Genomic DNA, 25,060 nt, shown 5'->3' with positions numbered 1-25,060 from the left:
TTCGAGAGTGTGAGTTGGTCGCTGGAAACTGCTCTTCTGACTCCCTTACCGAAGGAGGCTGCGTTCAGGAATCGGGTCCCATGGGGATTGGAATATAGTCTGGTGAGTTGTTGAGGGGTCTTTGGGTGATGAACTCATACCCAAGACCCCAGAGGCGGATGTCAGCCAAAGATGGCCAGGCCTTTGACCTCACTGCCTCCCTTCATCCTGGGCCTCGCAGGGGCTCTCTGGGAAAGGCAGGAACTAAGACAAAGGCAAGTCCGAGGTGGAGCAGTGTTCTCACACCTTGAACTGGCCTCTCACAGGTGCAGAGGAGGTTGAGACATTGTCTCAGAGGCCGTCTGTGGTGACTGCAAGCATGAAAAGGGTGTCCAGCAGTGCTGTTGAGGGGCACTGTTGACCCCCCATTAAAGCAAAGGAAAATCAAGGTTCACATGAGAGAACGAGCTGACTTGTGCTGGAGTCCAGGCAATGTTCAAAGATTCCTGTCAGAGGACCCAAAAGTCTCCTGCAAAGTGCAAACCACCTCAGCCACCAAAACGAGACCATAATACACAACCTGGAGCACAGTCTGCCTACCTGAAGTCCCTTTTGCTTCCTGAAATCCCTGGCAGCCAATAGAACTGTGGCGAGAGGCAGTCCCACCCAGCAACAGGTCAATGAAAGAGCCACTCCACTATGAGAAAGGATGTGCAGATGAAATGAAACAGAGCCTAGCCTACCAGGCAAATCCAGCCGCAGCTGCCTGTTTTTCATCCAATAGGAATCATGCAGCCCTCTAGCAGGAGTAGGAGAACAAGAGTTTCCTTTTGGGGGGATACGGTGAAAATGCTTTGCGATATGTGGATTTACTACATAGAGTTAAACCTTTGTTTTGATTCAGAAAGGTGGATACACTCTTTTGAAATGTCCCCTCATTTGGAATGTCCCCTCATAGATTTGTATAATCTTTTGAAATGTCCCCTCATAATTTTGTACTATCTATGAGGGAACATTTCAAAATTTTTTGAGGCATAGAGTGAAAAACTGAATATGCTGGGATAAAAACTACAAAGAAGCAATGTATGAAAATGCTTTCTGATGTCTGATTTCATCTCACAGAGTTAAACCTTTCCTGAGATTCAGCAGGTCAGAAACACTTTCTTTCTAGGATCTATAAGGGGACATTTTTGAGCAAATAGAGGCTTATAGTAAAAAACTGATTATCTTGTGATAAAAACTAGAAACAAGCCTTCAGTGAAATGATTTGCGATTTCTGGATTCATCTTATGAAGCCAAATCTTTGTTTCGATTCAGTAGTTTTTAAGACTTTTTTTGTAGAATCTGTGAAGGGACATTTGGGAACCCTTTGATACCCATTGAGAAAAACAGAATATCCCCTGATAAAAACTTCATGCAAGCTATCTGTCAAAAGGCTTTAGAATGTGTGTATTTATCTCACAGAATTAACCTTTGTTTTGATATAGCAGGTTGGAAGCATGTTTTTTGCAGACTATAAGAAGAGACATTTCAAACACATTGAGGCCTGTAGTGAAAAACCGAATATCCCGCCATAAAAACTACAAACAAGCTATCTGTGAAAATGCTTTCTGATGTGTGAAATTATGTCACACATTTAAACATTTGTTTTAATTCAGTAGTTTGGAAATACTCTTTTTGTAGGATCTACGAGGGGACATTTCAGAGCCCATGGAGTCCTATAGTGAAATAACGAATATCCCATGGTAAAAGCTAGAAACAAGCTATCTCTGAAAATGCTTTAGGTTTTGTGGGCTCATCTCAAAGAGTTAAACCTTTGTTTTGATTCAGCAGGTTGGAAACACTCCTTTTGTAGAATCTACGAATAAACTTTGTGGAACCCATCGAAGCATATAGTGAAAAACAAAATATTCTGTGATAAAAACTAAAAGCTTTCTATCTGTGAATATGCTTTGTGATGTTTGGAGTCATCTCACAAAGGTAAAACTTTCTTTTGATTGAATAAGTTAAAAACACTCTTTTTGTAGAATCTGCAAAGCAAAGTTTCAGAACCCATTGATGCTTATACTAAAAAAAGAAAATTCACGATATAAACTAGAAACAAGCAATCAGTGGAAACACTTTGCTGTGTGTGAATTCATCTCACAGAGTTAAACTTTTTTTTTTTTTTTAGTAGTTTGGAAAAACTCTTTCTGTAGAATATGCAAAGGAATATTTTAAAGCCCATTGAAGTGCATAGTGAAAACCTGTATATCCTGTGATAGAAACTAGAAACAAGCTATCAGTTAAAACGTTTTGCAATGTGTGGATCCATCTCACAGAGTTAAACATTTGTTTTGTTTCAACAGGTTGCAAACACTTTAATTGTAGAAACTATGAAGAGCCTTTTCATAGCTTATTAAGGCCTATAGTGAAAAATTGATTATCCCACGATAAAAACTAGAAACCTTATTTGTAAAAATGCTTTGCAATGTGTGGATTCATCTCACAGAGTTAAACCTTTGTTTTCATTCAGCAGGTTGGAAACACATTTTTCGTAGAATTTCAGAAAAGTTATTTGGAAGCCCACTGAGGCCTATAGTGAAAAACTGAATATTTGCAATAAAAACTAGGAGGAAGCTTTTTGTGAAAATGCTTTGTGATCTGTGGATTCATCTCACAGTGTTAAACCCTTCTTCTGATTCAGCAGATTGTTAACACTGTTTTTTTGTAGAATCTAGGAAAACACGTTTCAGAGCCCATTGAAGCCTATAGTGAAAAACAGAATATCTCATGATAAAAACTAGAAGAAAGTGATCTGTGAGAACACTTTGTGATATTTGGATTTATCTGACAGAGTTAAACCTTTGCTGTGATTCTGCAAGTTGGATACACTCTTTTTGTACAGTCTATGATGGTACATAGACCCACTGAGACGTATAGTGAAAAAACGAAAGTTCATCAATAAAAACTAAAAAGAAACTATGTCTGAAAATGGTTTGCAGTGTGTGGTTTCATATCACAGAGCTAAATCTCTCTTTTATTCAGCAGATTGTAAGCACTTGTTTTATAGAATATACAAAGGGACATTTCACACCCATTGATGCCTATAGTAATAAAACAAATATTTTGTGATAGAAACAATAAAAAATCTACCTCTGAATATGCTTTGCCATGTGTGGATTCGTCTCACAGAGTTAAACCTTTGTTATTATTCGGCAGGTTGGAAACAATTTTTTTGGAGAATCTAAGAAGGGACATTTTGGAGGTCATTGAGACCTATAGTGAAAAACGGAATATCCTGCAGTAAAAACTAGAAACAAGCCATCTGTGAAAATGTTTTACATTGTGTGGATTCATCTCACATAGCTAAACCTTTTTTCTGATTCAGCAGATTGAAAACTTTCCTTTTGTAGAGTCAACAAAGAAACATTTCGGAGTCCATTGAGAAATCGAATATCACACAATAAAAACTAAAAGCAAGCTATCTGTGAAAATACTTTGTGACATGTGAATTCATCTCAATGAGTTAAACCTTTGTTTTGATTCAGCAATTTGGAAATGATCTTTTTGTAGAATCTACAAATGGGCATTTCTGAGCCCTTTGAGGCCTATAATAAAAATCCTAATATCCTGTAATAAAAACTGGAAACCAGCTATCTGTGAAAATGCTTGGCAATGTCTGGGTTCATTTTATGAAATTAAACATTTGTTATGATTCAACAGGTTGGAAACACATTTTCTGCAGAATCTAAGAAAAGGCATTTTGAACCCCTGAGGCTTATAGTGAGAAACCGACTATCTCACGATAAAAACTACAAACTCTGTGAAAATGCTCTGTGATGTGTGTATTCATGTCACAGAATTAAACTTTGTTTTAATTCAACAGTTTGAAAAGACTCTTTTTGTAGTGTCTACAAAGCAACATTTCAGAGCCCATTGAGGCCTATAGGGAAAAACAGAATACCCTGTGACAAAAACTAGAAGAAAGCTATGTGTGAAAATGCTTTGAAATGTGTGGATTCATCTCACAGAGTTAAACATTTCTACTGATTCAGCAGGTTTAAAACACTTCTTTTGTAGAATCTATGAAAAAAACATTTCACGGCCAATTGAGGTCTATAGTAAAAATCCAAATATCCCATGATAGAAACTAAAAGCAAGCTATCTGTGAAAATGCTTTGTGATGTGTGGATTTATCTCACAGAATTAAACCTTGTTTTGATTCAGCTCTTTGGATACACTCTTTTTGTACATTCTAAGAAAAGACTTTTAGAAGCCTGTTGAGGCCTATAGGGAAAAACTGAATGTCTTACTATAAAAATAACAAAGAACCATGTCTGAAGATTACTTGTGATGTGTGATTCCATCTCACAGAGTTACACCTTTTTGTGATTCAGCACGTTGATGAACAACCCATTATCCCATAACAAAAACTAGAAACAAGCTCTAAGTAAAAATTTTTTTGCGATGTGTGGATTCATCTCATAGATTGAATCCTTTGTCTTGATTCAGCAGGCTGGAAAATATCTTTTTGTAAAATCCACAAAGGGATATTTTGAAGCCCATTGGGGCCCATAGTGAAATACTAATTATCCTGCAATAAAAAGTAGAAACAATCTATCTTTGAAAATGCTTTGGAATATGTGGGTTCATCTCACAGAGTTAAACCTTTGTATTTATTCAACAGGTTAAAAGAAAACTTTTTTTAATAGAATATACGAAGGACATTTCACACCTATTGATGCCTATAGTAAAAAACCGAATATTTTGCAATAAAAATAATTAATATTCTATCTCTGAAAATGCTTTATGATGTATGGATTCATCTCACAGAGTTAAATCTTTGTTTTGATTAAGCAGGTTGGAGACAGTCTCTTTGTAGAATCTAAGAAAGGATATTTCAGAGCTCATTAGGGCCGATAGTGAAAAACCAACTATCCCACAATAAAAACTAGAAAAAAGCTACCTGTGAAAATGCTTTGTGATGTTTGGATTCATCTGATAGAGTTAAACCTTTGTATTTATTCAGCACATTGGAAACAGTCTTTTTGTACCATCTCTGTGGAGACATTTCAGAGGTCATTGAGGCCTACAGTGAAAAATCAAATATCCCGCTAAAAAAAGTAGAAACAACCTATCACTAAAAATTCTTTGCCATGTGTATATTTATCTCACAGAGTTAATCCTTTGTCTTGACTCAGCAGGTTGGAAACACTCTTCTTGTAGAATCTGCAAGGGGATATTTTGGAGCCAATTTTGGTCTATAGTGAAAAACCAAATATCCTGCAATAAAAACTAAATAAAAACTAGCAACAACCTGTCTGAAATGGCTTTGTGATGTGTCAATTATTCTCACAGAGTTAAACATTTGTTTTGATTTAGCAGTTTGGAAACGCTCTTTTTATAGAATCTATGAAGGAACATGTCAGAGTCCATTAAGGCCAAGAGTAAAACACTGAATATCCCACGATAAAAACTAGAAAGAAACAGTAAAAATGCTTTGCAATGTGTGGATTCACCTCAAAAAGGTAAACCTTTGTTTTGATTCAGCAGGACGGAATCACTCTTTTTGTCCCTTTATCTACAGAGGGACATTTCAGAACCCATTGAGGCCTACAGTGAAAAACTGAATATCCCACAATAAAAGCTAGAAACAAGCTATCTGTAAAAATACTTTGCCATGCAGGAATTTATCTCTCAGAGTTAAACATTTGTTTCAATTGAGCAGATTAAAAAGACTCTTTTTTCAGTATCTACAAAAGGACATTTTGGAGCCCATGGACGAGTGTAGCAAAAAATCAAATATCCTGCAACGTAAAATAGAGAAAAACTATCTGTGAAAATGCTGTGAAATGTGTGGATTCATTTCACAGAGTTAAACCTTTGTTTTGATTCAGCAGGTTGGAAACTCCTTCTGTAGAATCTATGAAGTGATATTTCGGAGCCCATGGAGAAGTATGTGGAAAAAGCAAATATCCTTTGATGTAAAGAAGAAAAAAGCTATTTGTGAAAATGGTTTGGGATGTGCGGATCCATCTCACAGATTTAAACCCTTGTTTTGATTCAGCAGGCTGGAAACACTCTTTTTGTAGATTCTATGAAAGGACATTCCAAAGCTAATTGAGGCCTATAGTGAAAAGTTGACTACCCCATGATGAAAACTAGAAACAAGCTATCTATCAAAAGGTCTTGGGATGTGTGGAATAATCTCTCATAGTTAAAACTTTGTTTTTTTTCAGCAGGTTGGAAACATTCTTTTTGTAGAATATATGGAGAAACATTTTGGAGCCCACAGATGAGTATATTGAAACATTGAATATCTTGCAATAAAAACTACAAAGAAGCTATCTGTAAAAATGCTTTTTGTTGTGTGGATTCATCTTACAGAGTTAAACACTTATTTTGATTCAGCAGGTTGGAAATGCTCTTTTTGTAGAATCTGCTAAGGGCCATATCAGAGCCCACTGAAGCCTGCAGTGAAAGACTGAATATCCTGCTATGAAAACTAGAAACAAGCTATTTATGAAAATGCTTTGCATTGTGTGGATTCATCTCACAGAGTTAAACATTATTTTCAGTCAGCAGGTTAAAAAAACTCTTTTTGTATAATCTACAAATAAATATTTAGAAGCCTATTGAAGCCTGTAGTGAAAAACAAAACATGTGGAGATAAAAACTAGAAACAAGCTGTCAAAATGCTTTGCAATGCTTGGATTCATATCACAGAATTAAAACTTTGTTTTGATTAAGCAGGTTATAAACAGTCTGTTTGTAGAATCTACAAGACATTTTGGTGCACATTGAGGCCTATAGTAAAAACGGAATATCCCATGTTAAAAACAAGAAACAAGTTATCTGTGAAAATCCTTTGTGATGTGTGGATTCAACTCATAGAGGTAGAACTTCGTTTTGATTTAGCTGATATGAAACACTCTTTCTGTAGAATCTATAAAGGACATTTCAGAGCCCATAGAGATATAAATGGAAAAAGTGGATATTCTTTGATAAAAAGTAGGAACAAGGTATCTATGAAAATGCTTTGGGATTTGTGGATCCATCTCAAAGAGTTAAATGTTTGTTTTGATTCATCAGGCTGGAAACACTTTATTTGTAGATTCTATGAAAAGACATTACAAAGCTTATTTAGGCTTTGTGAAAAGCTGAATATTCCATGATGAAACTAGAAACAGGCTATCGATCAAAAGATATTGTGATGTGTGGAATCATCTCTCAGAGTTAAACCTTTGCTTTTATTCAGCAGGTTGGAAACACTTTTTGTGGAATATACCAAGGGACATTTCAGAACCCATAAATCAGTATATTGAAACACTGAATATAATATCCTGCAATAAAAACTAAAAACAAGCTACCTCTGAAAATGCTTTGCATTGTGTAGATTCATCTCACAGAGTTAAATTATTTGTTTTGATTCAGCAGGTTGGAAACACTCTCTTTGTAGAATCAGCTGAAGGTCATTTTGGAGCCCATCTAGGCATACAGTGAAAGAACAAATATCCTGCATTAAAAACTAGAAACAAGCTATCTGTGAAAATGCTTTGTGATGTGTAGATTCATCTCACAGAGTTAAACCTTTGTTTTAATTCAGCAGGTTAAAAAAAATCTCTTTTTGTAGAATCTACGAAGAAACATTTCAAAGCCCACTGAAGCTTACAGTGAAAAACAAAATATATGGAGATAAAAACTAGAAGCAAGCTATCTGTTCAAAATACTTTGTGATGTGTGGATTCATATCACAGAATTAAAACTTTATTTTGATTAAACAGGTTGTAAAGAGTCTGTTTGCAGAATCTATGATGAGACATTTTGGTGCACATTGAGGCCTATAGTAAAAATTGAATATCCACATTAAAAATGAGAAACAAGCTATCTGTGATAACACTTTGAAATGTGTGGATTCAACTCACAGAGGTAAACCTTGTTTTGATTTAGTGTTTAGGAAATGCTCTTTTTGTAAAACCTATGAAGGGACATTTCAGAGCCCATGGACAAGTAGATAGAAAAAGCAAATATCTTTTGATAAATAGTAGAAACAAGCTGTCCATGAAAATGCTTTGGGATGTGTGGATCCATCTCACAGAGTTAAATGTTTGTTTTGATTCAGCAGGCTGGAAATGCTCTTTTTGTAGATTATATGAAAGGACATTACGAAGCTCATTGAGGCCTATAGTCAAAAGCTAAATATCCTGCAATGAAAACTAGAAACAGGCTATCCGTAAAAAAGTCCTGTGATGTATGGAGTCATCTCTCAGAGTTAAACCTTTAGTTTTTATTCAGCAGGTTGGAAACACTCTTTTTGTAGAATATACAATGGGGCATTTTGGGGCCCATAAACAAGTACATTGAAACACCAAATATCCTGAAATAAAAACTAAAGGCAAGCTACCTCTGTAAATGTTTTGCATTGTGTGGATTATTCTTACAGATTTAAACATTCTTTTTCATTCAGCAGATTGGAAACACTCTCTTTGTAGTATCTAATAAAGGCCATTTTGAAGCCCATTTAGGCCTACAGTGAAAGATCAAATATCCCATGATAAAAACTAGAAACAAGCTATCTGTGAAAATGTTTTGTGATATGTGGATTCATCTCACAAAATTAAACATTTGTTTTAATCCAGCAGTTTGGAAAACTCTTTTTGTAGAATCTATGAAGAATCATTTTAAAGCACATTGAAGCCAATAGTGAAAAAAAGTGGAAATAAAAACTAGAAACAAGCTATCTGTGAAAATGCTTTAGAATGTGTTAATTCATATCACAGAGTTAAACCTTTGTTTTGATTAAGCAGGTTGGGAACAGTCTGTTTGTAGAACCTACGAGAAGATATTTTGGTGCACATTAAAGCCTACAGTGAAAAACCAAATATCTCACAATAAAAATTAGAAACAAGCTATGTGTGGAAATGCTTTCTGATGTGTGGATTCATCTCATGGAGTAAAACCTTTGTTTTGATTCAGCACATGGAAAACACTCCTTTTGTACAATCTACAAGGGGACATTTGGGAACCTATTGAGGTCTATAGTGGGAAACAAAATATCCCGTGATAAAAACTAGAAACAAGCTATTTGTAAAAGTGCTTTGCAATGTGTGGATACATCTAACAGATTTAAAGCTCTGTTTTGTCATCAGGTCAGAAACACTCTTTTTGTAGAATCTACAAAAGAAAATTTTGGAATCCACGAAGTCCAATAGTGAAAAACCAAATATTGGGTGAAAAAAAACTAGAAAAAAAAGTATCTGTGAAAATGCTTTGTGATGTGTCAATTCATGTCACAGAGTTAAACCTTTATCTTGATTCAGCAGGTTGTAAACACTCTTTTTGTAGAATCTAAGAAGGGGCATTCCGAGAACATTGAGCCCTACAGTTAAAAACCGTATATCTCAAGATAAAAACTAGAAACAAGCTATATATGAGAATGCTTTGTGATATGTGGATTCAACTCACAGAGTTAAGCCTTTGTTTTGATTCAGCAGGTTGGAAACACTCTTTTTGTAGAATCTATGAAGGAACATTTCAGATCCCATGAAGAAGTATATGAAAAAACCCAACATCCTGTGATGAAAACTAGAAACAAGGTATTTGTGAAAATTCTTTGAGATGTGTGGATTCACCTCACAGAGTTAAACCTTTGTTTTGATTCAGCAGGCAAAAATCTCTCTTTTTGTAGGCCTGAATGGACATTTTGGAGCCCACTGTGGCCTGTAGTGGAAAACTGAATACCCACAATAAAAACCAGAACCAAGCTATCTGTGAAAATTCTTTATGATGTGTCATTTCATGTCACAGAGTTAAAATTTTGTTTTGATTCAGCAGGTTGAAAGCATTTTTTTTGTAGAATCTATGAGGGGATATTTGAGAGCTACTGGGGTCTGCAGTGAAAAACCAAACCAAATATCCAGCAATAAATACTAGAAACATGCTATATGTGAAAATGCTTTATGATGTGTGGATTCATCACACAGAATTAAACCTTTGCTTTGAGTAAGCAGGTTTGAAGCGCTCTTCTTGTAGAAACCATGAAGGTACATTTTAAAGCCCACCGAGGCCTATAGTCAAAAACTGATTATCCTGCAATAAAAACTTGAAATAAGCTGTCAATGAAAATGCTTCGTGATGTGTGGATTTCTCTCACAGAGTTATATATTTGTTTTGATTCAGCCTGTTGGAAACACTCTTTTCATAGAATTGATGAAGGGACATTTCAGAGCCCTTTGAGGTCTATATTAAAAAACCGAATATCCCACAATTAAACCTAGAAACAACCTATCTGTAAAAATGTCTTGCAATGTTTGGAATGATCTCTTGGAATTAAATCTTGGGTTTGATTCTTCAGGCTGGAAACACTCTTTTTGTAGAATCTACATGGGGATTTTTCAGATCTCAATGTGGCCTCAAATGAAAAATGGAGTACCCCATGAAAAAACTAAAAATAATCTTTCTGTGAAAATGCTTTATGATGTGTGCACACATCTCACAGAGTTAAATCTTTGTTTTTATACAGCAAATTGGAAACTTTTTTTTTAGAATCTACAAAGGGACACTTAGGGGCCTATTGAGGCCTCTAGCAAGAAACCAAATATCCCATGATAAAAACTAGAAACAAGCTATCTGTGAGAATGTTTCTGATGTGCAGATGTTTCTCCCAGAGTTAAGCCTATGTTTATATACAGAAGGTGGGTAACATTCTTTTTGCAGAGTCTAAAAGAAGACATTTCCAAGCTCTCCGTGGCCTATAGTAAAAAGCAAAATATCCCCCTATAAAAACTAGAACAAACAATCTGTGAAAATGCTTTATGATGTGTAGATCTATCTCATACAGTTAAAACCTTGTTTTGATTCAGCAGGTTGGAAATACTTTTTTGTAGAATCTACAAAGGGAAATTTTGGATCCCATTGGGCCTATAGTGAAGAATCAAATATCACACAATAAAAACTAGAAAAAACTATTGGTGAAAACGTTTTGTGATGTGTAGATTTACCTCATAGAGCTAAATCTCTATTTATATTCAGCAGGTTGAAAACCCACATTTTGTATAATCTACAAAGGGATATTTTGGAGACCTTTGAGGCCTATAGTGAAAAACAGAATATCTCATGATAAAAACTAGAAATAATCTATATCTGAAAATGGTTTGTGATGTGTAGATTCATCACACAGAGTTAAAACTTTATTTTTATGTGACATTTTGGAAACACTGTTTTAATAGAATCTAAGAGGGAACAATTCTGAGCTAGAGAGGCCTATAGTAAAAAACCAAATATCTCATGATAAAAACTTGAAACAAGCTATCTGTGAAATTGCTTTGTGATGTGTGGATTCACCTTAAAGAGTTGAACTATTGCTTTGATTCAGCAGGTTAGAATTTTTTTTTTTTGTAGAATCTTTGAGGGGCATTTCTGAGCCCACTGAGGCTTACACTTAAAAACTGAATATTCCATGATAAAAACTAGAAAAAATTGTATTTATGAAAGTGCTTTGCAATAGGTGGATTCATCTCACAACATTAAAACTTTTTTTTATTCAGCAGGTTGGAAACTCTTTTTTTATGCAATCTATGAAGAGACATTTTAAAGCTCATTGAGGCTTATAGTGAAAAACCAAATATCCCATGATAAATCTATATGAAGCTGTCTCTGAAAATGCTTTGTAATGTGTGATTTAATCTCACAGAGTTAAACCTTTCTTTTGATTCAGTGGCTGGAAACACTCTTTTTGTAGAATCTTCAATAAAACATTTCAGAGCAAATTAAGGCCTACAGTGAAAAACTCAATATCCAGCAATAAAAGCTAAAAACAAGCTATCTTTTTAAAATGCTTTGCCATATGTAGATTCATTTTACAAAGTTAAACTTTCTTTTGCTTCATTAGTTTGGGAGCTCTGTGTTTGTAGAATCTATGAGGGGCAATTCGAAGACAATATTGACCTGTAGAGAAAAACCAATATCCTGCAATAAAAACTAGAAACAAGCCTCTGTGAAAATGCTTTGCGATGTGTGGATTCATCTCAAAAAGTTAAACGTTGTTTTGATTCAGCAGGTCAAATTAGTACAATCTACAGAGGGACGTTTCAAAGCCCATTGAGCCTTAGTGAAAAACTAAACATCCTGTGATAAAAACTAGAAACAAGCTATCTGTGAATATGCTTGGTGATGTGTGAGTTTATCCCACGGAGGTAAACCTTTGTTTTTATACTGCAGGTATGAAAAACTCTTTTACTTGAATCTAAAAAATAAATTTCTGAGGCCTTTGAGTCTTATAGTGTAAAACCAAATATTCCATGATAAAAACTAGAAATAAGCTATCTGTGAAAATGCTTTGCAATGTGTGGATTCATCTTTCAGTGTTAAACCTTAGTTTTGTTTCAGCAGGTTGGAAACACTTTATTTGTAGAATCTACAAAGGGACATTTTGGAACCCATTGAGGCCTATAGTGAAACACTGAATATTTCGCAATGAAAACTGAAAACATGTTATCTGTGAAAATGCTTTGTGTGTGTAGATTCTACTCAGACAGGTAAACCTTTGTTTATACACAGTAGGTTGGAAATACTGTTTTTGTAAAATGTAAGAGAGGGCAATTTAGAGTCCATTGAGGCCTATAGTGAAAAATGCAATATTCTGTGAGAAAAACTAAAAAAACTTTATCTGTGAAAGTGCTTTGTAATGTGTGGATTCATCTTACCAATTTAACCATTGTTTATATTCAGGAAGTTGATAATAGTCTCTTAGTAAAATCTAAGAAGGATCATTTTGAAGCCCATTGATGCTTATATTGAAAAGCCAGTTATCCCATGATAAAAACCAGAAACAAGCTATTTGTGAAAAATGCTCTGTGATGTGTGGATTCATCACACAGAGTTAAAATTTTGTTTTGCTTAAGTAGGTTGGAAACACTAATTTTGTGGAATCTATGATAGGATATTTCAGAGCCCATTGAGGCCAACCCTGAAAAACCAAATATTTTGTGGTATAAACTATAATAAAACTCTCTCTGAAAATGCTTTGTGATGTATGATTTCATCTCACAGTGTTTAACTTTCCTTGATTCAGCAGGTTGGAAACACCTTTTTTTTTGTAGAATCTATGAAAGGGCATTTCAGAGCCTATTGAGTCCTACAATAAAAAAGTGAATATCCCTTGATAAAAACTAAAAAAAGCTATCTGTGAAAATGCTTTGCAATGTGTGAGTTGATCTCAAGGCTTATATTGAAAAACCAATATCTGGCAATAAAAATTAGAAACAAGCTATCTGTGAATTAGCTTTGCAATGTGTAGATTTATCTCACAGAGTTAAACCTATGTTTATTTACAGAGGTTGGAAACACTCTTTTAGTAGAATCAGAAAAAAGACATTTCTGAGCTCTTTGAGGCCTATAAAGAAAAACCAAATATTTCCCAATAAAAACTGAAAAAAAAAACCTATCTGTAAAAACACTTTGCCATGTGTGGATTCATCTCACAGAGTTAAAGTCTTGTTTTGATTCAGCAGGTGGTAAACACTCTTTTTGTAGAATCCACCAAGGGACATTTCGGAGCCCATGAAGGCCTATAGTAAAAAATCAATAAAAACTAGAAACAAGGCCAAGTGCGGTGGCTCACGCTTGTAATCCCAGCACTTTGGGAGGCTGAGGTGGGTGGATCACAAGGTCAGGAGATCAAGACCATGGTGAAACCCCATCTCTACTAAAAATACGAAAAAATTAGCCGGGTGTAGTGGTGGGCTCCTGTAGTCCCAGCTACTCAGAGAGGCTGAGGCAGGAGAATGGCGTGAACCCCGGAGGCGAAGCTTGCAGTGAGCTGAGATTGCACCACTGCACTCCAGCCTGGGTGACAGAGCGAGACTCCATCTCAAAAAAAAAAAAAAAAAAAAAACTAGAAACAAGCTGTGTTGTAAAATGCTTCATGATATGTGGAATCATCTCACACAATTAAACCTTTGTTTCTATTAAACAGGTTGGAAACACTCTTTTAGTAGAATCTATGAAGGATCATTTTGAAGCCCATTGAGGCCTATAGTGAAAAACCAGATATCCCATGATAAAAACTAGAAACAAGCTATCTGTGAAAATGCTTTGCAATGTGCAAATTCATCTCATAGAGTTAAACCTTACTTTTAATTCAGAAGGTTGTAAACACTTTTTTTTGTAGAATCTAAGAAGAGACATTTCAAAGCCCATTGAGTCCTATGGTAAATAACCAAATATTCCCTGATAAAAACTAGAATCAAGCTATCTGTGAAAATGCTTTACAATATGTGGATTTGTCTTACTGAGTTAAACCTCTGTAAAAATATTCTGCAATATGTGATTTCATCTCACAGATTTTAACTTTTGTTTTGACTCAGCAGGTTGGAAACACTCTTTTTGTAGAATCTGTGAGGGTACATTTCTCAGTCAACTGATGACAATAGTGCAAGACTGAATATCCTGTGATAAAAACCAGAAAGAAGTCATCTGTGAAAATTCTTTGCAATTTGTGGATGTATCTCATGACGTTAAACTTTTGTTTTGATTCAGCAGTTTGGAAACTCTCTTTTTTTACAATTGACTGGGAGATATTTCAAAGCCCATTGAGGCTTATAGTGAAAATCCTAATATCCTGCTATAAAAACAATAAAGAAATTATCTCTGAAAATGCTTTGCAATGTGTAATTTTACCTCACAAAGTTAAACCTTTCTTTTGATTCAGCAGGTTTAAAACACTCTTTTTGGCTGGGTGCAGTGGCTCATGCCTGTAATCCCAGCACTTTGGGAGGCTGAGGTGCGTGGATCACGAGATCAAGAGATCAAGACCATCCTGGCCAACATGGTGAAACCCCATCTCTACTAAATATACAAAAAATTAGCTGGGCGTGGTGGTGGGTGCCTGTCCCAGCTTCTAGGGAGGCTGAGGCAGGAGAATGGCATGAATCCAGGAGGCGGAGCTTGCAGTGAGCCAAGATCGCACCACTGCACTCCAGCCTGGGTGACACAGCGAGACTCGGTCTAAAAAACAAAACAAAACAAAACAAACAAACAAACAAAAAGAACACTCTTTTTGTAGAATATATGATAGGACATTTCAGAGCAAACTGAGGCCTATAGTGATAAACGAAATACACTGTGATAAAAATGAGAAACAAGGTATTTGTAAAAATGCTTTGTGATGTGTAGATTCATCCTACACAGTTAAAACTTTGTTTTGCATCAGCATGTTGAAAACGCCCTGCCTGTAGATTCTACAAGGGGACAATTTGGAGCCCATTTTGGCATGTAGTGAAAAACCAATATCCCATGATAAAAACTAGAAATATCTATCTGTGAAAATGCTTTGCAATGTGTGGATTTATCTCAAAGAATTAAAACTTTGTTTTGATTCAGCAGGTTGGAAACACTTTTTTTTTGTAGAATCTAAGCAGGGATATTTCGGAGCCATTTGAGGCCTATAGTGAAAACAGAATATCTCACAATAAAAACTAGAAGCAATGTATCTGTGAAAATGCTTTGTGATGTGTGGATTCATCTCACAGAGTTAAACCTTTCTTCTGATTCAGCAGGTTGGAAATACTCATTTTATAGAATCTACGAAACAACATTTCGGAGTCCATTGAGGTCTACAGCAAAAAATAAAATGTCCCACAATAAAGACTAGAAAAAAGCTATCTATGAAAATGATTTGTGATGTGTGGATTCATCTCACAGAGTTAAACTTTGATTTTGATTCAGTAGTTTTGAAACACTTTTTTTGTAAAATCTACGAAGGAACATTTTGGAACCCATTGAGGCTTATGGAGAAAAACGCGGTATCCCGTGATAAAAACTCAAAGCAAGCTATCTGTGAAAATGTTTTGCCATGAGTAAATTCATCTCACAGAGTTAAACCTTTGTTTTGATTCAGTAAGTTGGAAATGCTCTTTTGTACAATCTATGAGGGGACATTTTGGAGCCCATTGAGGTATATAGTAAAAAAACCAAATGTCCCATAATAAAAACTATAAAAAAGCTATGTCTGAAAATGCTCTGTAATGTGTGATTTTATCTCACAGAGGCAAACCTTTCTTTTGATTTAGCAGGTTGGAAACACTCTTTTTCTCAAATCTACAAAGACATTTTGGAGCAAATTGAGGCCTATACTGAAAAACAGAATATCCCACAATAAAAACTAAAAACAAGCTATCTTTGAAAATGCTTTGTGATGTGTGGATTTCTCCCACAGAGTTATACCTTTGCTTTGAATCAGCAGGTTGGAAACACTATATTTGTAGAATCCATGAAGCAACATTTCAGAGCCCATGGAGGACTATATTGAAAAACCAAATATCCTGCAATGAAAACTAGAAATAAGCTATCTGTGAAAATGCTTTGTGATGTGTGGATTCATCTCACAAAGTTAAACTTTGGTTTTGATTCAATAGGCTGGGAACACTTTTTTTTTTGTAGAATCTACAAAGGGACATTTTGGAGCCCATCAAGGCCTATGGTGAAAAACTGAATATTCCCTGATAAAAACTAGAATCAAGCTATCTGTGAAAATGCTTTCTAATATGTGGATCTCAGAATTAAAACTTTGTTTTGATTCAGCAGATTAAAAACACCCTTTTTGAAGCATCGACAAAGGGATATTTCGGAGCCCATGTGCATGTATATTGATAAACCATATAGCCTATGATAGAAACTAACAACTATTTATTTGTGAAAATGCTTTGCAATTTGTGGATTTATCTCAGAGAGTTAAACCTTTATTTTCACTAAGAAGGCTGGGGCATTCATTTTGTAGAATACACAAAAAATACATTTTGGAGCCCATTGAGGCCTACAGTAAAAAATTGAATATTTCACCATAAAAACTAAAAACAATCTATGTGTGAACTTGATTGGCAATGTGTGGATTAATCTCATGGAATTAAACCTTTGTTTTGATTAAACAGGTTGGAAATGCTTTTTTTTGTAGACTCTACGAAGGGTCATTTTGGAGCCCATTGAGGCCTGTAATAAACCAAATATTTCATGATTTAAGCTAGAAAAAAGCTATCTGTGAAAATACTTGGTGATGTGTGGATTAATTTTACAGAGTTAAATCTTTGTTTTTATTCAGCAGATTGGAAATGCTCTTTTTGTAGAATCTGTGAAGGGACATTTCAGAGCCCATTGAGGCCTACAGTGGAAAACAAAATATCTCACAATAAAAAATAGAAACAAGCTCTATGTGAAAATGCTTTGCAATGTGTTCTTTCATTTAACAGAGTTAAAACTTTGCTTTCATTCATCAGGTTGAAAACACTCTTTTGTAGAATCTACAAAGCAACATTTCTAAGCCCATTGAGGCCTATGGTGTAAGGGCGAATATCTCGTGATTAAAACTAGAAACAAGGTATCTGTGAAAATAATTTGTGCTGTTTGCATTCATTTTACAGAAGTAAACCTTTGTTTTGATTCCATAGGTAGGAAATACTCTTTTTGTAGGATCTACAAAGGGACAGTTCAGAGCCCATTGAGGTCTACAATGAAAAACCCAACATCCCATGATAAAAACTAGAAACAAGCTACTTGTGAACATGCTTTGCAATGTGTGGGTTCATCTCACAGAGTTAAACATTTGTTTTGATTTAGTAGGTAGAAAAAACTGTTCTTGCAGAGTCTAAAAGGGACATTTTGGAGCCTGTTTAGGCCTATAGTGAAAAAAACTGCATATCCAGCAAAAAAAAACTAGAAAGTAGCTGTGTGTGAAAATGCTTTGCAATGCGGGCATCTCAATGAGTTAAATTTTTCTTTAGATTGAGGAGGTTGGAAACACTCTTTTTGTAGAATCTATGAAGGGACATTTCAGAGCCCATTGAGGCCTGTAGTGAAAACCAGAATATCCTGTGATAAAAAGTAGAAACAACCTATCTACAAAAATGCTTTGTGATGTGTTCATTCATTTTACAGAGTTAAAACTTTGTTTTGATTCAACAGTCTGGAAACACTCTTTTTGTGGAATATATGAGGGGTAACTTTTAAACCCATTGAGGCATATAAAGGATATCCCTCTATAAAAACTAGAAACAAGCTATCTGTGAAAATGCTTTGTAATGTGTGGATTAATCTCATAGAGTTAAATCTTAGTTGTAATTCAAAGGTTGGAAACACTTTTTTTTTTTGTCTAAGAAGGGACATTTCAAAGCCCATTGAGGCCTATGGTGAAAAATCAAATATTCCCTGATAAAAACTAGAATCAAAATTTCTGTGAAAATGCTTTGTGATGTGTGGATCATCTCTCAGAGTTAAACATTTGTTTTGATTCAGCAGATTGGAAACACTTTTTTTTTAAGAATCTACAAAGGAACATTCGGTTTCCATGGGTAAGCATATTGATAAACAAAATATCCCATGATAGAAAGTAGCAACAAATTATTAGTGAAAATGCTTTGTGTCATGTGGATTCATCTCACAGAGTTAATTCTTTGTTTTGATTCTGTGGGTTGGAAACCCACTTTTGTACAATCTACGAAGGGACATTTCAGAGCCCATTGAGGTCTTATAGACTGAAAACTGAATATTTCACTATGAAAACTAGAAGCATGCTCTCTTTGCAAATGCTTTGCTTATGTAGATTTATCTCACAGAGTTAATCTCTGTTTATATACAGCATGTTGGAAACACTCGTTTTGTAGAATTTAATAGGGGATGACATAGAGTCCATTGAAGCCTATTGTGAAAAACCCAATATTCCATGATAAAAAGTAGATAAAATCTATTTGTGAAAATGCTTTGCAATGTGTGTATTCACCTCATGGAGTTAAATCTTTGTTTTTATTCAGGAGGTTGAAACAGTCTCTTTGTAGAATCTAGGAAGGTCCATTTCAGAACCCTTTGAGGCTTATATTGAAAAACCGAATATCCTATGATAAATATTAGAAACAAGCTATCCGTTAAAATGCTTTGCAATATGTGGATTCATCTCACAGAGTTAAACCTTTGTTTTGACTAAGTATGCTGAAATCACTAATTTTGTTTACTCTATGATAGCACATTTTGGAGCCCATGGAGGTGAATACTGAAAAAATGAATATTTCGTGATAAAAACTATAAAAAATCTATCTCTGAAAATGCTTTGTGATGTGTGATTTTATCTCATAGAGTTAAACTTTTCTTCTGATTCAGCAGCTTGGAGAAACTTTTCTTGTAAAATCTATAAGGGGACATTTCAGAGCCCACTGAGGCCTACAATAAAAAAAAGAACAACCCTTGATAAAAACTAGAAACATACTATCTGTGAAAATATTTTGTGATTTGTGAATTCTTCTCACAGAGTTAAATCTTTGTTTTGATTTAAAAAGTTGGAAACAATTTTTTTGTAGAGTCAATGAAAAAACATTTCTGAGCCCATTGGAGCCTAGAGTGAAAAAGTGAATATATCATGATTAAAAACTAGAATACGCTATCTGTAAAAATGTTTTGAAATATGTAGTTTCATCTCACAGAGGTTAACCTTTATTTTGACTCAGCAGGTCAAAAACACTATTTTTGTAGAATCTACAAGGGGACATTTCAAAGCCCACTGAGGACTATAGTGAAAAACTGAATATCTGGTGATAAAAACTAGAAACTAGCTATCTGTGAAAATGCTTCATGGCCGGGCACAGTGGCTCACACCTGTAATCCTAGCACTTTGGGAGGCTGAGGCTGGTGGATTACCTGCAGTCAGGAGTTCAAGAGCAGCCTGGCCAACATTTTGAAACCCCATCTCTACTAAAAATACACACACACACACACAAAAAGCTGGGCATGGTGACATGTACCTGTAGTCCTATCTACTCAGGAGAATGAGGCAGGAGAATTGTTTGAACCCAGGAGGTGGAGGTTGCTGTGAGCTGAGGTCACATCACTGTACTCCGGCATGGGTCATAGAGTGAGATTCCACCTAAAAAAAAAAGGCTTTGCAATGTGTGGATTCATTTCACAGAGTTGAATGTTAATTTTGATTCAGCAGGTTGGAGAAACCTATTTTGTAGATTCAGTGAGGGGACATTTCTTAGCCCACTGAGGCCTACAGTGAAAACCAAATATCCAATGATAAAAACTAGAAATGAGTTTTCTGTAAAAATGTTTTGCAATTTGTGGATTTATCTCACAACATGAAACCTTTGTTTTGATTCAGGAAATTGGAAACTCTCCTTTGGTATAATTGACAGATATTTCAAAGCCCATTGAGGCTTACAGTGAAAAACAGAATATCCAGTGATAAAAACCGTAAAAAAGCTATCTCAGAAAATGCTTTCTTGTGCATGATTTCATCCCATAGAATTAAACCTTTCTTTTGGTTCAGCAGGTTGGAAACACTCTTTTTGTAGAATCTACGAAGGGACATTTAGGAGCCTATTGGTGCCTATACTGAAAAACAGAATACCCTTCAAAAAAAAAAAAAAAAAAAAACTAGAAACAAGCTACCTGTGAATTAGATTTGCAATATGTTTATTCATCTCAAAGAGTTAAACTTTTTTTTTGTTTGTTTCAGCAAGGTGGAAACACTCTTTTTGTATAATCTACGAAGGGATGTTTCACAGCCCATTGAGGTCTACAGTGAAAAATCGAGTATCTCATGATAAAAACTAGAAACAAGCTTTCTGTGAAAATTCTTTGTGATGTATGCATTTGTCTCACAGAGTTAAACCTTCGTTTTTATACTGCAGGTTTGAAATACTCTAAGACATTTTGGAGCCCTTGGGGCCTATAATGAAAAAACGTATATCCTGTGATGAAAACTTGAAACAAGCTACCTGTGAAAATGCTTTGCAATGTGTAGATTCATCTGACAGTTAAAACTTTGTTTTGATTCAACAGGTTAGAAGCACTGTTTTCATATAATCTACGAAGGGACATTTGGGTGCCCATTGAGGACTATAGTACAAAACTGAATATTACATGATTAAAACTACAAACAAGCTATTGGGGAAAATGCTTTGTGATGTGAAGATTTGTCTCACAGAGGTAAACCCTTACTTACATACAGCAGGTTGGAAACACACTTTTTGAAGAATTAAGAAGTTACAATTAAGAGTCCACTGAAGCCTATAGTGAAAAACCCAATATCCAGTGATAAACACTAGAAACAAGCTATCTGTGAAAATGCTTTGAGATGTGTGATTTCATATATTAAAGCTTTATATTGATTCAGAAAAATAAAAAAACATTTTTTGTAGAATCTACAAAAAGACATTTCTGACCCCATTGAGGCCAATAGTAAAAATTCAAATGTCTCATCATAAAAGCTAGAAACAAGCTATCTGTGAAAATGCTTTGCAACGTGTGGATTCGTCTCACAGAGTTAAACCTTCTTTTTTTTCAGGGGTTTGTGAACATACTTTTTATATAACCTATGAATGGACATTTCAGAGCCCATTGAAACCTATACTGAAAATCCAAATATCCTGTGAAAAAACTAGGAATAAGCTATCTGTGAAAATGCTTTGTGAGGTTTGGATTAATCTCACAGATTTAAGCTGTTGCTTTGACTCAGCAGGTAGGAAACACTGTTTTTTTAAAATCTACTATAAGACATTTCTGAGCCCATTGAGGGTTATAGTGAAAAACTGAATATCACGCTTTAAAAACTAGAAACAAGATATCTGAATATATGCTTTATGATGTGTGGATTCCTCTCAAAGAGTTATACCTTTGTTTTGATTCAGCAGTTTGAAAACACTCTTGGTATAGAATCTACAAAGGGACATTTCATAGCACTTGAGAACTTCAGTGAAAGGCCAAATATCCCACAATAAAAATTAGAAACAAGCCAACTGTGAAGATGCTTTGCAATGTGTGGATTTATCTCACAGAATTAAGCCTTCTTTTTTATTTTGCAAGTTGGAAGCACTTTTTTTGTAGAATCTACAAAGGGACATTTCAGAGCTCATTGAGGCTTATATTGAAAAATCTAATATCCCATGATAAAAACTATACAGAAGCTATCTCTGAAAATACTTTGTGATGTGCGATTTCATCTCACCAGCTGAACTTTTCCTTTGATTCAGCAGTTTAGAAAGTTTTTTGGAGAATCTACTAGGGGATATTTTGTGGCACATTGAGGTGTACTGTGAAAAATAGAATACCTCTTGATAAAAACTAAAAACAACCTATTGTAAAAATGCTTTGTGATGTGTATATTCATCTTATAAAGTTAAAACTTTGTTTTGCTTCAGCAGGTTGGAAATTATTTCTTTGTAGAATCTACAAGGGGACAGTTCATAGCTCATTGAGGCATTTAGTGAAAAACCAATAACCCACGATAAAAACTAGAAACAAGCTATGGGTGAAATGCTTTGTGATGTGTAGATTCATCTTACAAAGTTAAAACTTTCTTTTGATTCATCAGGTTGGGAACACTCTTTTTGTAGAATCTACAAAGGGACATTTCAGAGCCCTTTGATGCTTACAGTGAGAAACCAAATACCCTGTGATGAAAACTAGAAACAGGCTACCTGTGAAAAAGCTTCACATCTCATCTCACAGAATTGAACATTTGTTTTGAATCAGCAGGTTGGAAATATTCTCTTTGTAGAATTGACAAGGGGAAATTTTGGAGCAAAATGAGGCCTACAGTATGAAATCTAATATCCTGTGATAAAAACTAGAAAAAATCTTTCTATAAAAATGCTTTGCAATGTGTGGGTTCATCTCCCAAAGTTAAATCTTTGTTTTCATGCAGCATGTTGGAAACACTTTATTTGTAGAACCTACGAGGGGACATTTCATAGCCCATGGAGGCCAATAGTGAAAAAACTGAATATTCTATGATAGAAACTATAGAAGCTATGTGTGAAAATGCTTTGCAATTTGCAGTTTCATCTCACAGAGTTTTAACTTTCTTTTGATTAAGCTAGGTTGGAAACACTCTTTTAGCAGAATGTATGAAGGGATATTTTGGAGCCCATTGAGGCCTATAGTGAAAAGCCAAATAATTCTTGATAAAAACTAGACACAAGCTATCTGTGAAATAGCTTTGCAATGTGGGGATTCATTTCACAGATGTAAACTTTTATTTCTATACAGTAGGTTGGAAACATTCTTTTAGTAGAATCTAATAGGGGACAATTTGGAGCCTTTTGAGGCTAATAGTGAAAAATTCAAAATTTCATGATAAAAACTGATACAAACTATCTGTAAAAGTGCTTTGTGATGTGAAAATTCGTCTCACAGTGTTAAACTTTTTTTTGATTCAGTATGTTGGAAAAAAATTTAGTAGAATCTACAAAGGGACATTTTGGAGCCCATTGAGATCAATATTGAAAAAAAATCGTGCTATAAAACTAGAAACAAGTTCTCAGTGAAAATGCTTTGTGATGTGTGGATTCATCTCACAGACGTAAACCTTTGTTTTCATTCAGCCCACTGGAAACACTCTTTGTATAGAGTTTACAATGGGACATTTCGGAGCCCATTGAAGTCTCTAGTTAAATACTGAATATTCCATGATAAGAAAAGGAAACAAGCTATCTGTGAAAATGCTTTGCAATGTGTGGATTCATCTCACAGTGTAAAACCTTTGTTTTAAATCAGCAGGTTGGAAACACACTTTTTGTAGAATCTACAAAGGAACATTTCGTAGCCCATTGAGGCCTATAGTGAAAAACAAAATATCCTGTGATAAAAACTAGAAACAAGCTATTTGTGAAAAAGCATTGTGATCTGTGGATTTCTTTCACAGAGTTTAATATTTGTTATTATACAGTACATTGGAAACAAATATTTAGTAGAATAAGAGGAGTCTTTTTTGAGCCTGTTAAGGCCTGTAGTGAAAAACTGAATAGCCCATGATTAAAACTAGAGACTGGCTGTCTGTAAATATGCTTTGCGATATATGGATGTATCTCACATAGTTAAATTTTGTTTTTTATTCAGAAGGTTGGAGACACTTATTTTTTACTGTCTGCTTGGCCACAATTCAGTCTTCTTTGAGGCCTGTAGTCAAAAACAGAATATCCCATGATAAAACTACAAAGAATCTATCTGTGAAAATGCTTAGTGATGTGAGGATTCATCTCAATAAGTTAAATGTTTGTTTTGATTCAGCAGGTTGGAAACACTCTCTTCGTAGAATCTATGAAGGGACATTTCAGAGCCCATTGAGGCTTATATTGAAAAGCCAAATATCCTGTGAAAAAAACTAGAAACAAGCTGTGAAAACACTTTGCAATGTGTGTTCATATCACAGAATTAAACCTTTGTTTTTACACAGCAGGTTGAAAACAATTTTTAATACAATCTAAGAGGGGACATTATTGAGCCCATTCATTCCTATAGTGTGAAATGGAAAATCCCATGATAAAACTAAAACAAACTATCTGTAAAAATGTTTTCTTTGTTTGTTTGTTTGAGACAGAGTTTCACTCTTGTTGCCCAGGCTGTAGTGCAATGGCACGATCTCGGCTCACCACAACCTCCGCCTCCCAGGTTCAAGCAATTCTCCTGCTTCAGCCTCCTGAGTAGCTGGGATTACAGGCATGCATCACCACGCCTGGATAATTTTGTATTTTTAGTAGAGATAGGGTTTCTCCATGTTGAGGCTGGTCTCAAACTCCTGACCTCAGGTGATCTGCCCACCTCAGCCTCCCAAAGTGCTGGGATTACAGGCATGAGCCACCACGCCCGACCTGTAAAAATGTTTTGCAATGTGTGTATTTATCTCAAAAAGTTAAACCTTTCTTTTGATTCAGCAAGTTGGAAACACTCTTTTTGTAGAGTCTATGAAGCAACATTTTGGAGCCCACTGAGGCCTATAGTGAAAAAGCAAATATCCCGTGATAAAAACTAGAGGCAAGCTATCTGTGAAAATGCATGGCAATATATGGATTTGTCTTACAGAGTTAAATGTTTGTTTTGATTTAGCAGATTGGATATGCTCTTTTTGTACAATCTACCAGGGAAGTATCAGAGCTCATTGAGGTCTATAGTAAAAAATCAAATGTCCTGTAATAAAAACTATGAAGAAGCTATGTCTAAAAATTCTTTGCAATGTGTGATTTTATCTCACAGAGTTTAAACTTTCTTGTAATTCAGCAGGTTGGAAACACTCTTTTTCTATGATCTACTAGGGTACTATTCAGAGCAAATTGAGGCC

At 35.1% G+C, this 25,060-nt stretch overlaps 1 long non-coding RNA gene across 2 annotated transcripts; it reads left to right on the top strand.

The window, feature by feature from the left end:
• LOC131382639 (uncharacterized) lies at positions 1-25,060 on the top strand. 2 transcript variants are annotated; one of them, XR_009212205.1, is made up of 4 exons: positions 1-102; positions 1,813-1,959; positions 20,785-20,931; positions 25,000-25,060. It is a non-coding gene; the product is annotated as an uncharacterized LOC131382639 (long non-coding RNA). The 2 variants fall into 2 exon arrangements; XR_009212204.1 differs by lacking the exons at positions 20,785-20,931; positions 25,000-25,060 and adding an exon at positions 12,352-12,462.

The sequence above is a fragment of the Hylobates moloch genome, unplaced genomic scaffold, assembly GCF_009828535.3.
Source record: "Hylobates moloch isolate HMO894 unplaced genomic scaffold, HMol_V3 SCAFFOLD_393, whole genome shotgun sequence".
NCBI classification, from domain to species: domain Eukaryota; kingdom Metazoa; phylum Chordata; class Mammalia; order Primates; family Hylobatidae; genus Hylobates; species Hylobates moloch.
This window is presented reverse-complemented; position numbering and strand designations above follow the sequence as displayed.